Source organism: Gouania willdenowi, chromosome 6 (genome assembly GCF_900634775.1).
Source record: "Gouania willdenowi chromosome 6, fGouWil2.1, whole genome shotgun sequence".
Classification (NCBI taxonomy): Eukaryota; Metazoa; Chordata; class Actinopteri; order Blenniiformes; family Gobiesocidae; genus Gouania; species Gouania willdenowi.
Genome location: NC_041049.1, coordinates 2,881,162 through 2,894,341, shown reverse-complemented (window position 1 = coordinate 2,894,341; position 13,180 = coordinate 2,881,162). Strand labels below are relative to the sequence as shown.

Below are 13,180 nucleotides of genomic sequence, written 5' to 3'. Positions count from 1 at the left end.
ATCATTACTAATGTTGTGTTGCTTTACGTTTTTTTTGCAAACGGTAATTTTCTTTCTGACATTGGTGATGCAGAACATTTAGGAAAAGACACTGAGAGGTTGATCTGCATTAAAACATCTACTGACGTCTGTAGTAAAGTTCCTTGGATACAAACATTTGTTTTTAGGCCACAGACCAAGCGAGCCACCAGTTGTTTTACCTCTTTTATATCACGTGACCTCTTACGTGTGCACCTAAAGATCGACAGACAAACGACTTGTGGGTCAGTGTTTGTCTTAAGGCCACGCCCAAAGACGACCTTTTATGGTGCTATACAGCAGTGGTTCTCAACCTTTTCAGCCCACGACCCCCAAAATAAAGGTCCCAGAGAGCGGACCCCCACTGTAGCTGAAGGTGGTTGAACACAGACATGAACATTGAGGAACAGTCATGTGGAGACAGGACCATCTATAAGGGGGAATAAAGGGGAGATATTTTGGGGCACATTCAGTTAAATTAGAATGGTTAAAAACTGACAGAAAAATTGGTAAAAAGGGTTCAAAGTGTCGATGCTGGAATAATTAGTAGAAACATTTAATTTAAACTGGCAAATAATGGGCATGACAAATTGTGAACGTGGTTAAATTGGCAAAAATATGCATGAAATATGGTGAAAAGAGGTTAAAAGTGACAATAATGGGTCAACATATGTGACATTAGGTGTAAAAGTAGTGGAAAGGGTTTATAAGTGCTGAACATGTCTGGAAAGTGGAAAAAATGACAGAACAGACATTGAAATGTGATGTAGAAGTGTCAGGAATGGGAGTAATGGAGCTAAAATACATTAAAAGGAGCAAAAATATGGTAAGAAAATGTGATGAAAATAGGTTAAAATATGGCAAGTTTGGTGTAGGTGCAGAAAAATGGTAGAAATAAGCAATAATGGGACCAAATTGTAAAAAAAATTCATAGTTTCTTAAACGCACCCCCTCCAACCTTAAGGTTTACATGCTTTACATGTTGTATATAAATATGATATTTAAAGCAGGAGAAACACCATACGGATGGTTGTGTGCTGTGAATGACTTAAATGTGAAGTCATTCTTTATTCGTTACCAATGACAGAAACAAAGTTTTAATTGACCAGTTTCACTGTTTTTCAGTTGATATGAGATCAAAGTGACGTCGTGTCCTCTGGGTTTGTTAGATGAGATTTTTAAGCGTTGGATTTCTTGGTTTATTCTGAGCCGTCTGTGCTTCAGGCATCGAGCGCCGTCGGAATAAATTAGGAAAGCAAACAACACATTAGGAATGCAGGACATTGTTCTGGACGTGTTTCAGGGACAAGTTGAGACACTCAAATGTTTTCCAGCTCCTTATGCAAACATCAGATTTGTGTCTCTTGTGGATGTAAAACAACTTAGACACAAACAAAAAGCATGAGCAATATTTCTCATTCAACTACTGACTGTAGACAACATCAACCACCAAAACATCAAACCATAAGAATTTTGTTTCCAAGTCTCTAAAATACAGTTTGAAGTCAACGTGTGCTGCTTTGGGTTGCTCTAAAAATCATATCGATGTAAACCTCTTTTGTTTACCGAAATTTGATAAACAATATCCTCAACCTAAAGAAATCTGTGACCACATTGGGCGACAGTTCCAACTCTGTTGTTTTGTAGACAGCATGAAAAATTGAAGAAGAGCAAAACATCTGGATAATTAAAACCAAACCTTCAACCATTTCTGACTAGAACATCGGTTCTTTGCAGCAGGTCAGCATTAATGAGCAGCAGTGGATCCTGGTTGTCTGTATTTACACGCACGAAGCTCTTCTTCTGGACGTGTTAGGTCTCATTTTGTTCTCATAGCTCACACTCGGCCTCGCCCGAGCCTCCAATTCCTCCTCCTGATTGGTCGAGACGTTTCCAAAGAGGCAGAGTCTCTGAGAGTGAGACGTCACCCGTCGTGAGCCCACTTCCATTTCCTGTGTTTAAAGGCGGCGCTGCCTGGTCCCCAGTGATGGTCCCAATCACTGCGCCTCCAGCCAATCAGAGATCAGAGCTGATGGAGACATCACTGCTGTCCACAGAACAGACTCAGTTAAAGTAGTGACTCTCACACACTGGGGCTGAAATGTTCTCACATCGTTAGAAAGTCGCAACCACAAATTTATATTGAAATTGGACATGGATGATGTCTAGAGCCTCTCTGAGACCTTTTTTTACTCGGTGGATCTGAGCCATTTGACTAAATTCTCGGGAGTAGTTCATCCGAACTTGTCAGTTCTTAGTCTAATTGATGTCTGTTTTTACTCCTCGTCAGTTTTAGTACATTTTCTATCCTTTTTAAGCATTTTTGTCATCTTAGTGTCTGTTTTTGGTCTGTTTTTGTGTCTGTTTTCTTTTTGTCCTTCTTGTCAGTTTTAAGTCCGTTTATTCTACTTTTTAAGTCTTTTTGCAATTTTATTCTTAGTTTTGAGTGTGATTTTGTCTGTTTTAGGTCTGTTTTCACTAGTTGTCAGTTTTGAGTCAATTTTTTACGTCTTATTGTCTGTTTTTTGTATTTTCTATCCTTTTTAAGTCTGTTTTAAAACAAATATATATTGTTTATCCTTCTTTTCAGTTTTGAGTCAGTCTAATGTTCTTTTATCTGCCATGTCTGTTTATAGTCTGTTTTTGGTCTAATTTGTCTGTTTTAGTCTGTTTAAGGTTTAGTTTTGCTTATGTTAATCTATTTTTAGTCCCTATTGTCTGTTTTTTATCTGTTTTGTGGCCATTTCTGTTTGTTTTTTGTTTTGTCTGATTTTGGTCTTTTTTTTGTTTTTTTAGTCCTGTCTGGTCTTAATCCCTTTTAGTTCTTTATCTGTTTGTAGTTTTATTTTATGGCTCTTTTGCTCTGTTTTTAGTCTATTGTATAGATTCTTTTGACTGTTTTATGGAGGTTTTTATTTAGTCCTTTTTTCTGTCTGTTTTTGGCCCTTTCTTTCTTTCTCTTTTCTTATATTTTTCAAGTTAATTTTTTTCCCTATTATGTTTTTTACTTGTTTGTGCTGCATTTGGACCAATTTTCCAGTAACAAGAGGGAATGGATTTTTGACAGCCTGTGTAGAGTTTGAGTTGCCAGAACACGCCATTAACCCTCCGGTGATGATTTAACTGGACGAGATAATGATTTGTTAAAAAAGAAACACAACAACCATGGGATGGCTGAGAATTAGAAAATGAAATAAAAGCACTTAATATTCCGCTGCTTGGTGAAGTTAAAACCAGGAGTTTTTATGGTGTTATTCAAACATCTGTGTGACATCACAACCCACGGCAGGTGTTTGTGCTGTAATGCAGTTTGTGTTGAAAGGAGCACCTGCTCGCATTGAATGGCCCCGTGTTGAAAACCGCCACTTATCCGCCGATGAAGCCGTGAGCGATGAGTGGCGGCTTCCTGCTCGTGATGGAGAGATGGAGTGGAGAGAAAAAAAAGAGAAGTGGCAGAAAAAAGCGGCTGAGGATGAGATCGGATCTTCTTCTGTAAATGAAACCAGAAACTGAAGGTCAACCAGCTGCCAAACGTGTGATTGGAGGATCGTGATTGGTGGTTAATGTTCAAACACAATCTCTCATATCACACAGTGTTGGTATTTGAGCACAAAATGTGGAAAAAAGGCTGCAGATACTTTGGATTTTTAGATTCTTCACTGAGTAAAGGTCATTAATGTCACATCAGCATCAATGAAATTTAAAGAGCATCCAACCAACCATCCAACCAACCATAGAGTATTCAATTTAACAACCCAACAATGTAAAATACTACGGATGTACCGATTTCCAAAATTTAGGGGATCAGCGATCAGCCAATACTTGCATATGAGATGACTGAAAGGCCCCGCCCACCAGACATAGGGGGAGTTTGAGATTCTTGCCAGGAAGGGGCAAAAGAAAAAATCAAATCAAATATGTAGACGCTTCGAGATTCTCGCCAACCACAATGTGTGTAACATACAATAATGCATGCGCTTTCTGCTTCATTTATGCTGCAGTACCATAACATGAACTGTGGGGGGCAGTGTCACTTCACCATTTACATTGTGAAGAAGAACCAACCTAAAGTCTCAAAAGTTTGGGACCATTTCACTGAAAACATCTGTGCCATGAAACTAACAGTATTACATACTGTTTCATGGCACTTAAAATATTTGTATATTATGTACATTATATTAAGAATTGCATTTTTTCGAATTCATTTGGGAAATGTTTGACCGTTTGGGGGGGGCAATGTTCTCCCTGCGCACTGCAAACTCCATTACGAGTATGCCCCCAGGTCATGTGAGCACGTTTCTGCTATACGGGTTAGCAACAGCAACAGTCACCCGGAGCACGGTCAACCTAGCATGTCGACAGTTTGTGCAATTTCTAGTTTGTGTAAAGTGGAAATAAGTCGTGATGAGGCTGCAAACAGAATGCTACTACGAACCTCATTTTACATTTAAGAGACTCCGCTTTAATCAGGCCGTAAAAAGAAAAGCTGACCCGAGTCCGACAGAACGCGACCCAAACCCGTCTGACGCGAATGAAGCCGAAGTGTCTTTAAGCCTGAACCTGTTTCAACCAGACACTACATTTTATATCCACAAAGCTGCTGCATTTGGACATTTTCTCTTTTTGCACTACAACAAAACTTAAAACTCATTATACTTTATTGATGGTTTAAAACAGTGCATCTCTAAGTGTGTGGCACGCCCCCTGGTGGGGAATGGAGACATGACAGGTGGGGTGCGACAAACAGGAAGAACTTTTCAATTCTGAAAAACCTTTCTTCATTGACAATAAAGATCATTAACACTAAACTAAACGCCTACACATACAAAGTAATGTTGGGAACCTAAAAATTCAAAAAACATGAAATTATTGGACTGCATTAGATATGGAACGAGAATAAAATGTAACGTGGAACTGAAGTGCATAAATACTGATTTAAAATGTGAAAAATTAAAGAGTAAAAGAACTGATATAATTGCGTGTTTTTGGACAGTAATGTTCTAACCTGAGATAATTACCTCATGTGCAGTTAAAACAACACGTTTGTATTGTTTAACAGTTGTTCAACGTTTTTACAATAAAATAACATTGGAACATTTAAGGTGTTGATGTCAGTTAAAAATTGGTGCAGCCCTAAAAATACCAATCCAACCAACCAATCAAACATCATTGAGCAGCTCAGCTCTGCCTTTGATCTTTACTTCCTGTTTATCAAGCGAGCAGTGACAGTGAGAGCTTCCTGTTTATCTGCTGACCAATGAGGTGAAACCATGTTCTCCTCACAGTGTGGAGGTTCTCTTTCCTCTGCTCATTAGAGGCCGACCGGTCTACACACACACACACACATACACACACACACAGTGGATTATAGCTGCTGCCTGCTGTGCAGAGTCCATGCAGGCGCTAGCTGCTAATCATTAACACAGACTTATGTTTGCTTTGTCTGAATGTCTGTTCTGCTGTGTGTGTGTGTGTGTGTGTGTGTGTGTGTGTGTGTGTGTGTGTGTTATCGGCCCGCGTGCTTTATTTACACACACATATACACACACGCTCACATAGGTGTGTGCACACTTCCAACATCTGTTCCCACCAACAGCATCAGTCATCCACAGACTGAACTCTGACAGATGTTGACGCTCTACGATCGATCTGTAGACAACACAAATATTTCAGTCAAACCTTTGGACGAAGCTTCAATAACAGGAAGTGAACCATAAACAAAGGGTTGATCAGTGGGACTGGAGGGTTGCTGGTTCAAATCCACTGTTTGACATGGAGAAAGTCATTTAACCTGATACTTTATATGTTACTACGTCACGTAGACGTCGTAGACACAGGGTCAACGTGACTCAGAGGTTGACCTTAGAGTCCTGTACCCCTTCAGACATGTACGCCCTACTCCTGCACACTTAGACTGCCCCCCAGGGGATGGGTTAAATTGCAGAGGACAAATTTCAATATATATGTGTAACAACATATATACATGACGAATAAAGGCTTAAAGCCCAGTTTAATTAATTAATTTAATTAATTAAAAACATAATAATGTAATGTCATAATCTGTAAGCACTCAATAAAACATCTTATCCAGAATTATCACTTGATTTATTTAAATAATTAGTCTACTGGCATTTTCAGTGAAAGAAGAAACATGTTTGAACATATAGCAGTAATACAACATGTCCATCATCCTGAAATATATGAAATGTAACTCACGACAATGATGACTATGCAATTTTTGGCTGAATTTGAGAGTCTGAGCTTAAATCGTTCTCCACGAAAACTATTTTTCTGTCTTTTGTTTTCATGTTTGCCAAAGCTGAAAATCCATTTGCCACCATCGTGTGGTAGCAAAGAGCATCATTAACATTTGGCTCGCGTAAAGCAATGTGCTCTCATCATATTTGTGCTTTTTTGATGAGCTTGTTTTTCTGTCACCACTAGAGGGTGGACTTACAGAGACCAATGTGGTGTTTGTACGGCGTGAGGTTCTACGCAGTAGTACATCGTATATCAGACTTTAGGGACTGAACCCTTAACCCTAAGAGTCTTGCTGGGTTAATAGTGGAGAACCATGATCTATCACCTATTTATTCAAACCTAACTTATCCTCAAGTTTAGTTCTAGAAATCTCAGTTCCTCCAAATTCAATAAAATAACACTCTTCAATCTATCGTATTTGGGGATTTTTTTTTTTTTTTTTTTTTTTTTTTTTAAATGAAAAACACTGCAAATTCTTCCAGTTGAAATTAGAAATTTGGAAAAAGTTGTCCTTAAGTTTTTGGACTCCTAGATTGTGAACTTCCTGTTTTAAACAAGTACAAAAATGTTGAAAAAAATTGTATTTTTTTTCTGCCCCGCCCACTTGAGATGAAAACAGGAAGTCATATGTGGCTCCTGAAGTAAAATGACACATCTGCATTAAAAAAACAGAGATTATTGTAGATTTCAGGCAGTTATTCTAGACGTTATACGAGATAGGTCTCAGTCCAATCAACCTCCTCGTTTCCTAAGAATAACAGTGAGAGTCTGATGAAGCTCCACCCCTCACTGGTCGTTTTCACTGAACCACATCTGCCTCCTCCTCTGCTCACTCCAGTGTCACATCTGGTGGGACGAGGACAATCAGCGGCTCCTGGAGGCGGAGCATTAGCATATTCCCACTTTGACTTCTTCTCTGTCTGCACGGAACGACACGAGCGGCAACACCCGGAGAGGGACAGAAATAGTCTTTACTCAGCAGTTTGTACGTCTTATCAGCAGATCTTTGTCCTAATGCTACAAAAACACGACCATCAGACAGACTAAAGTGCATACTACATAAAATGTTTACTTTATTTCCGTAAAAAGTTTAAGATATTCTAACACATCATTGTAGTTAAAAACAGCGTTCAAAATCAGATACAAGTGATGCACGATATTGGCTTTTTGCCCAATATCTGTCATTCCGATACCCATTAAATCATCCTGATTTTGAAAATTTTGTGGAATAATTTGAGGGGAATTTTCCGTTTCTTTCAACAATTTGACAATAAAAACGAGTGACGTCGTATGATATAAGAACTAGAAAACTGAGTTCTGCAAATAATGTGGATGATAATATGATAATATGATAAATGTTTCAGGTTTTTTCTATAGTTTTTACTCTCTCGATTGGGCCGAATTTGATGCTAAAATATGCTGGATTTGGCCCCCGGGCCTTAAGTTTGACACATGGTCTCAGGAAATATGATGGAACGAAAACAAAACAGATGTAACTGATGTAAAACTAAAACGGAATTTGGGAAATCTTTAACCGAGAAATCGGAGCCTTTACTAATGCTAGTAGCTGGCGCTAACATCTAATGCTAACAACTAATGCCAGCAGCTATAGACTTCTGTAACGTCGTTAATGTCTTGTTGAAATGAAAGACACATCTACAAAATAACTGCTGAGAAAAAGTGAAAACAACAAATACGCAAAATAAGAGAAAAATTGTAATACAAATACAAAATGACAACAAAAACGCGATGATACCAAAAAAACCCTCAAATAATTTTACACACACAGATGGAAAGACAAATGTACTAAACAAAATGAGAGAGATACTGTTTATGTCAAACGACAACAAAACACACTCAGCAAAAAACAACTAATGACATTAAAGAAAATCCAGACAGAAAACAACATCAAACACACAAAATGAGAGAAAAATATACAAAATGATGAAAGAAATGAGTCCAGAAACAAGATGTACCTGCAACAAAAATGGACAAAATTACTCGAAAAACACACACGACTACGAAAACACACAAAATGAAAGAAAAATTACTCCCAAAAAAAACCTGCACGGAAACATCACAAACACACATAAAATGATAAAGAATAAATATATGTATGTATATATATATAATACAAAATAACAGCAAAAACACAAAGACGTTAAGCATAAAAAAAACATTAAACACACACAGGAGAGACAATACACAAAATTAGAGGAAAAACATGCAAATCAACCACTTTGTTCTTTCCTGTTCCAATGCTCAGATTGTTCATTAATGTAAATTCTGAATGTTGATATTACGTGTTTATGACCCTCTGCTGTGATACAAGTTGTGTGTTTGTGCTGCAGAGTCACATGGACTTATTTAATGTTCTTTTATTTTTGTATTTAACACAAACATCAGTTCTATTTCAGTTTAATGCATTTAGTGTGTGTGTGTGTGTGTGTGTGTTCAGTCTGACAGAAGAGGAAGGGAGAGGTTGGGGGAGGGGGACGATGGAGTGAGTGGGAGGGAAGAGAGGAGGCGTGTGTCACGGCGAGAGAGCTAGAGAGAGAGAGAGAGAGAGAGCGAGAGCTGCTGCTGGCTCGGCATAGCCGCCTCGTCCAAGTGTGCGATCGGAACAAGGAACAAACATCTCCAGCCTCTCATTCCTCTCTCTGGTTTTTCTGCTTCTTTCTCCTGAAGTGCTGCACGGGGCCTCAGCAGAACCACGACAGAACCAGATCCAGAACTCACCTGAAGCCGGGTCGTGAAGAGGAGCGAGGGACTAGAGCCAGGTAGGAGTCCTGAAATATCCCTCACTGTAATTATGATGAGGAGGAGGAGGAGGAGCTGATTCAGGATGAAGGAGAACATCATCTCTGAGACTGAGGGAACACTACTTGGTTCTAATGTGGGTTCTGCTCCCTGGGACGTAAAAGTCCAGCTTCTCGTGCTCGTCGTGTTGGTTGAATCTTTTTTCTTTCTTTCTTTCTTTTTCTTTTTTCTTTCTTTCCACTGTAATCACATCTCATCACAGTTGCTCATTATCCAGGTTCTCCATCTGAGAGCCTCACAAAGCTGCTCTGTTCTTTACACTTTTATCCTGCGTTTCATTCACAGATGAAAGCAGTTGGTTGGATTGTTGTTGTGGAGTTCCTTTCCATCCCTCTATTCATCCCTTTGTTCATCCCTTTATCCCCCCCCCTCCAAAACCAGCCCCACACACTTTGTAGATTGTGCAGTAATTTACTGATGCTGTTTAAAAACGATTAATTCTCCCTGAGGAGCGTTTTTAATCCTCCGTATTTTGGGGGTGTGGCATTGTTGTGGTTCCACAGCTGATCTGATCTGATCTGATCTGATCTGATCTGATCTGATCAGCGTCTCATGCTCCACAGAGGCCAGAGTTGACCTTCACCCAACCTTGCTGTGTTACACTGGGTTATAATGGTGGGTGGGGGGGAGAACCTGCGATCACACCATTCCTGGACTCTCCGGTCCCTCCGTCCCGTTTGCTCCGCTGGACGCGTTCGGCTCTGGTTCACCACCTCGCCCTCATCTGATTGGTGGACTTTCACCACTCTGCAATGGGGGGGGACTTGAAGAGGAGTGTGTCGTTCTTTTCACACGGCGTCCCACAGGATGCACATTCACAAAGCGGGAACATCGAGATGAGACTCTGAAAAGACGTCGTCACGTGTCGGGAGCGAAAGGAAAACGCTCTCCTGCTTTTGTCTCAGGGACGTATTCAGGCCTCCATCCTCTATAGCAGGGGTGTTAACTCATTTTAGTTCAGGGGTCAAATACAGACCAGTTTGATCTCAAGTGGGCCACAGAAAATGAGCAATTTCAACAATAAAATGCCTTACTTTGTACTTCCATCTGTAAAGTATGTAAAGCACTGACAATATCAGAGGTAAAGACAGAGAGTGGGGACCCCACTGTAGCTGAAGGTGGTTGAACACAGACATGAACATTGAAGAACCATCATGTGGAGACAGGACCATCTATAAGGGGGAATAAAGGGGAGAGATTTTTGGGGTTCATCCATAAAGTCAGTAAAATGATGGTCCATTGTTCTATGAATCTGTGATAATCACATTTATTTATTCATCTGAATAATATCCACTGTTATCCAGGATGTTTATTATTATTATTATAGTCATCTTAAAGATGGAAATCATTGTTTTAATCAAAAATAAAATGAGTTAAAAGTGGGCAAAAACAGACAGAAAAAGTGGTAGAAAGGGTTTATAAGTGCATTGAAATTTGATGGAGAAGTGTCAGAAATGCATTTACAGGAGCAAAAATATGGCAAGAAAAAGTGATGAAAATAGGTTAAAATATGGAAAGTTTGGTGTAGTTGCAGAAAAAGAGTAAAAAAAAAAGCAAAAATGGGCTCAAATTGTTCAGCAAATATACTTAGTTTCTTGAAAGCGTCTGGCAACCACCTCCCATTGTCTTGCGACCCAAGTGGGGTCCTGGCCCTAAGGTTGAGAACCCCTGCTTTAGAGGATGATGCTGTGGAAACAGAGACAGTGAATGATGTCCCAAACTAATGCTGCTTTCCCACCAAAACTCATTCATTTTCAGTCACAGGAATATCATGATCACTGCTTGAACCCTAACATGTAGCTCAAGGTTTTGAACGGCTTATATATACAGTATATATGTCTGTTTGTTGCACTTTCTATACATTCAGAAACCCATTTTCCGTTGAAAAATGGCAAGTAAATGTGAGATATTGTTCTAAAACATGCATGTGAGACTTTTTCGTGTCATGCTGGGGTCTGATTTTAAATATATATAGAGAGAAGAATGAGTCAGATTGCTTTTTCCTTTTCAGAATGTGAATATTTCAGCTGGAGGGCCTGTATTTGCTTGAATATACAGTAATATCCACTAGCTTTACCCATGGCAATGGCTCAGGGCTTCATCCAATCAGACACCCCCTGCTTTTCCCTGATGATTCAGGACCACGGACAGCGACACATGTGTGTGTAGATGGGAAATAGAGGAGAGGGACATTCAGCACTGCCTCTGTGGACAGCGTCAACACACACACACACACACACACACACACACACACACACACACACACACACAGGCTGGTTACAGATAAACAGAAATCACAAACAATGGTTCATTCCTCATCTAATAAAGGCCATTTTATTGAGTTTTACTTTATATAATAGTATAAACTGAAGATCTGTTCAATTGGTCGTATCACCCCTTATTTTCCGTCTCAGTAAATGAATGTGTGTAAAGAAAATAGTTAACTGTGAGTCAGTAGCTGTGTTTCCATTACTTTTGGAAATGTGCAAAATCTAAATAGCTCAATGAAAACTGTTAATGGAAACACCTGAATTAAAAAAAAAAACACTCAAATATCACTAAAAAGTTTTGATGCTTTCATGAAAAAACTTTTTCCGCAAATACACTTAAAACTACAAAACAAACCAAAATCCTTTGTGATTTAGACATTTTTCTGTTAAACCAATGTTTAAACTGCATTTTATTTATGTATAATAACATATTAAGTTTCTTTTGAACACCTACTTGGGTTTCAAACACTACTTAAGTAGTGGAGGGAGGCCAACAAGAAATGGAGCGCACCTGAGTGGAGACAGGATTAACCCCCCCCCATGTTTATTATTGTTAATACATCTTGATGTGGTTCCTTTACATACAGTAAACATCTCATGTATAAACTCAAAAAGGAAACAAGACCAAATCTGCCACAGTTGGAACTTAATTTATTTTCCACAAAGGCATCTGTATAAAATACGTTTTTGTTTTTCTTAAATAAAATAAAATATGTTAGGGCTCTAAGTATAGATGCATTTATGAACTCTAAACCGGAGAAAATAACCTCCGTTCAAAACTGTTTTGGCACGATGCTTTACGTTTAATCTGATTGGTCGGCTATGATTGTTGTCTGGTCATTTCATTTTTTTGTAGTTTCACAATGTCTGTTGATCATTTTAAAACAAAAATGTATAATTTACTCAGTAACAGTTGGGTGTAAAAATGTAACAAATTACTTCTTTCAAAACGTACTTAAAGAAGCGTAGAGCAGGATGTATAAATCTGACTCCATAGTGACACTGTGGTGGTTAGTGGAACTGCAGCCATCTGCCAAGCTAGCGCGGGAACACGCATCAACTGTTTGTTTATTATCGGAGCACAACTGATACTGTATCTAGAGGATGGATACTCGACCGAACCCTAACGGCATCCGACTGGTCGCGTTCGAACAGATATTTATAACTGGTGGTCTGGTTCGGTCACATAGTGTTGTTTGCACGCAGCGTTCTTCCTTTGCTGCTGCAGCTGCTGTATCCCTGAATAATGCAGCTGTAACTGTAACAGTGAGAACAGAGGATGATTATAAAGAAATACATCGTTGAAACATTATGTTTTCTGCACAATATCATGGATTATTCTTCTCTTTCATACATAGATAATGTAAATAGATCTGATGGGTCTCCTGCGTGCACTGCGCACCTGTTTGTGTTTCACTTTCTCTTGTTACCCGTGAGCTGATCAGATGTTGACATTAACAGTTGTTTATTAATAAAATCAGTGTTTACCACTAAAACCAACGTAAATATGTCATTTATTCTTTGAGAAAAAAAATGAGGTTTTCACTGTTGTTTCGGACTCGGACGAGAAAATGCGTCCCGATCCGTTCTCTAACTATGACACGGTTATTTATTTACTGGCCGTTCATGTGACTGTTTACTGCAAGACCTGTGCACATGCCTCTGTGGAACCAAACAGTAGTTTAGCCCACTGTGTTTGTCTTCTTTCAGTCTAAGACGTCTTCTTCTCATTTTTTTTACTTCCTTTATTCAAGCCGTTGAGAACGTGCATCAGCGTCATTTGACGTCACGTCTGCAGAACTGCACGAGAA

General features: G+C 39.1%; 1 protein-coding gene across 5 annotated transcripts in view; it reads left to right on the top strand.

The window, feature by feature from the left end:
- Positions 1-13,180, top strand: part of syt1a (synaptotagmin Ia) — a 212,984-nt gene that overhangs the window by 90,394 nt on the left and 109,410 nt on the right. For 4 of the 5 annotated variants that reach the window (XM_028450077.1, XM_028450076.1, XM_028450075.1 and 1 more), the window contains exon 3: positions 8,968-9,059. The gene's annotated coding sequence lies outside the window, so the exon portion shown is untranslated. Of the gene's footprint in view, positions 1-8,859; positions 9,060-13,180 lie in introns of those variants that run through there. The other variant, XM_028450074.1, reaches the window with a different exon arrangement.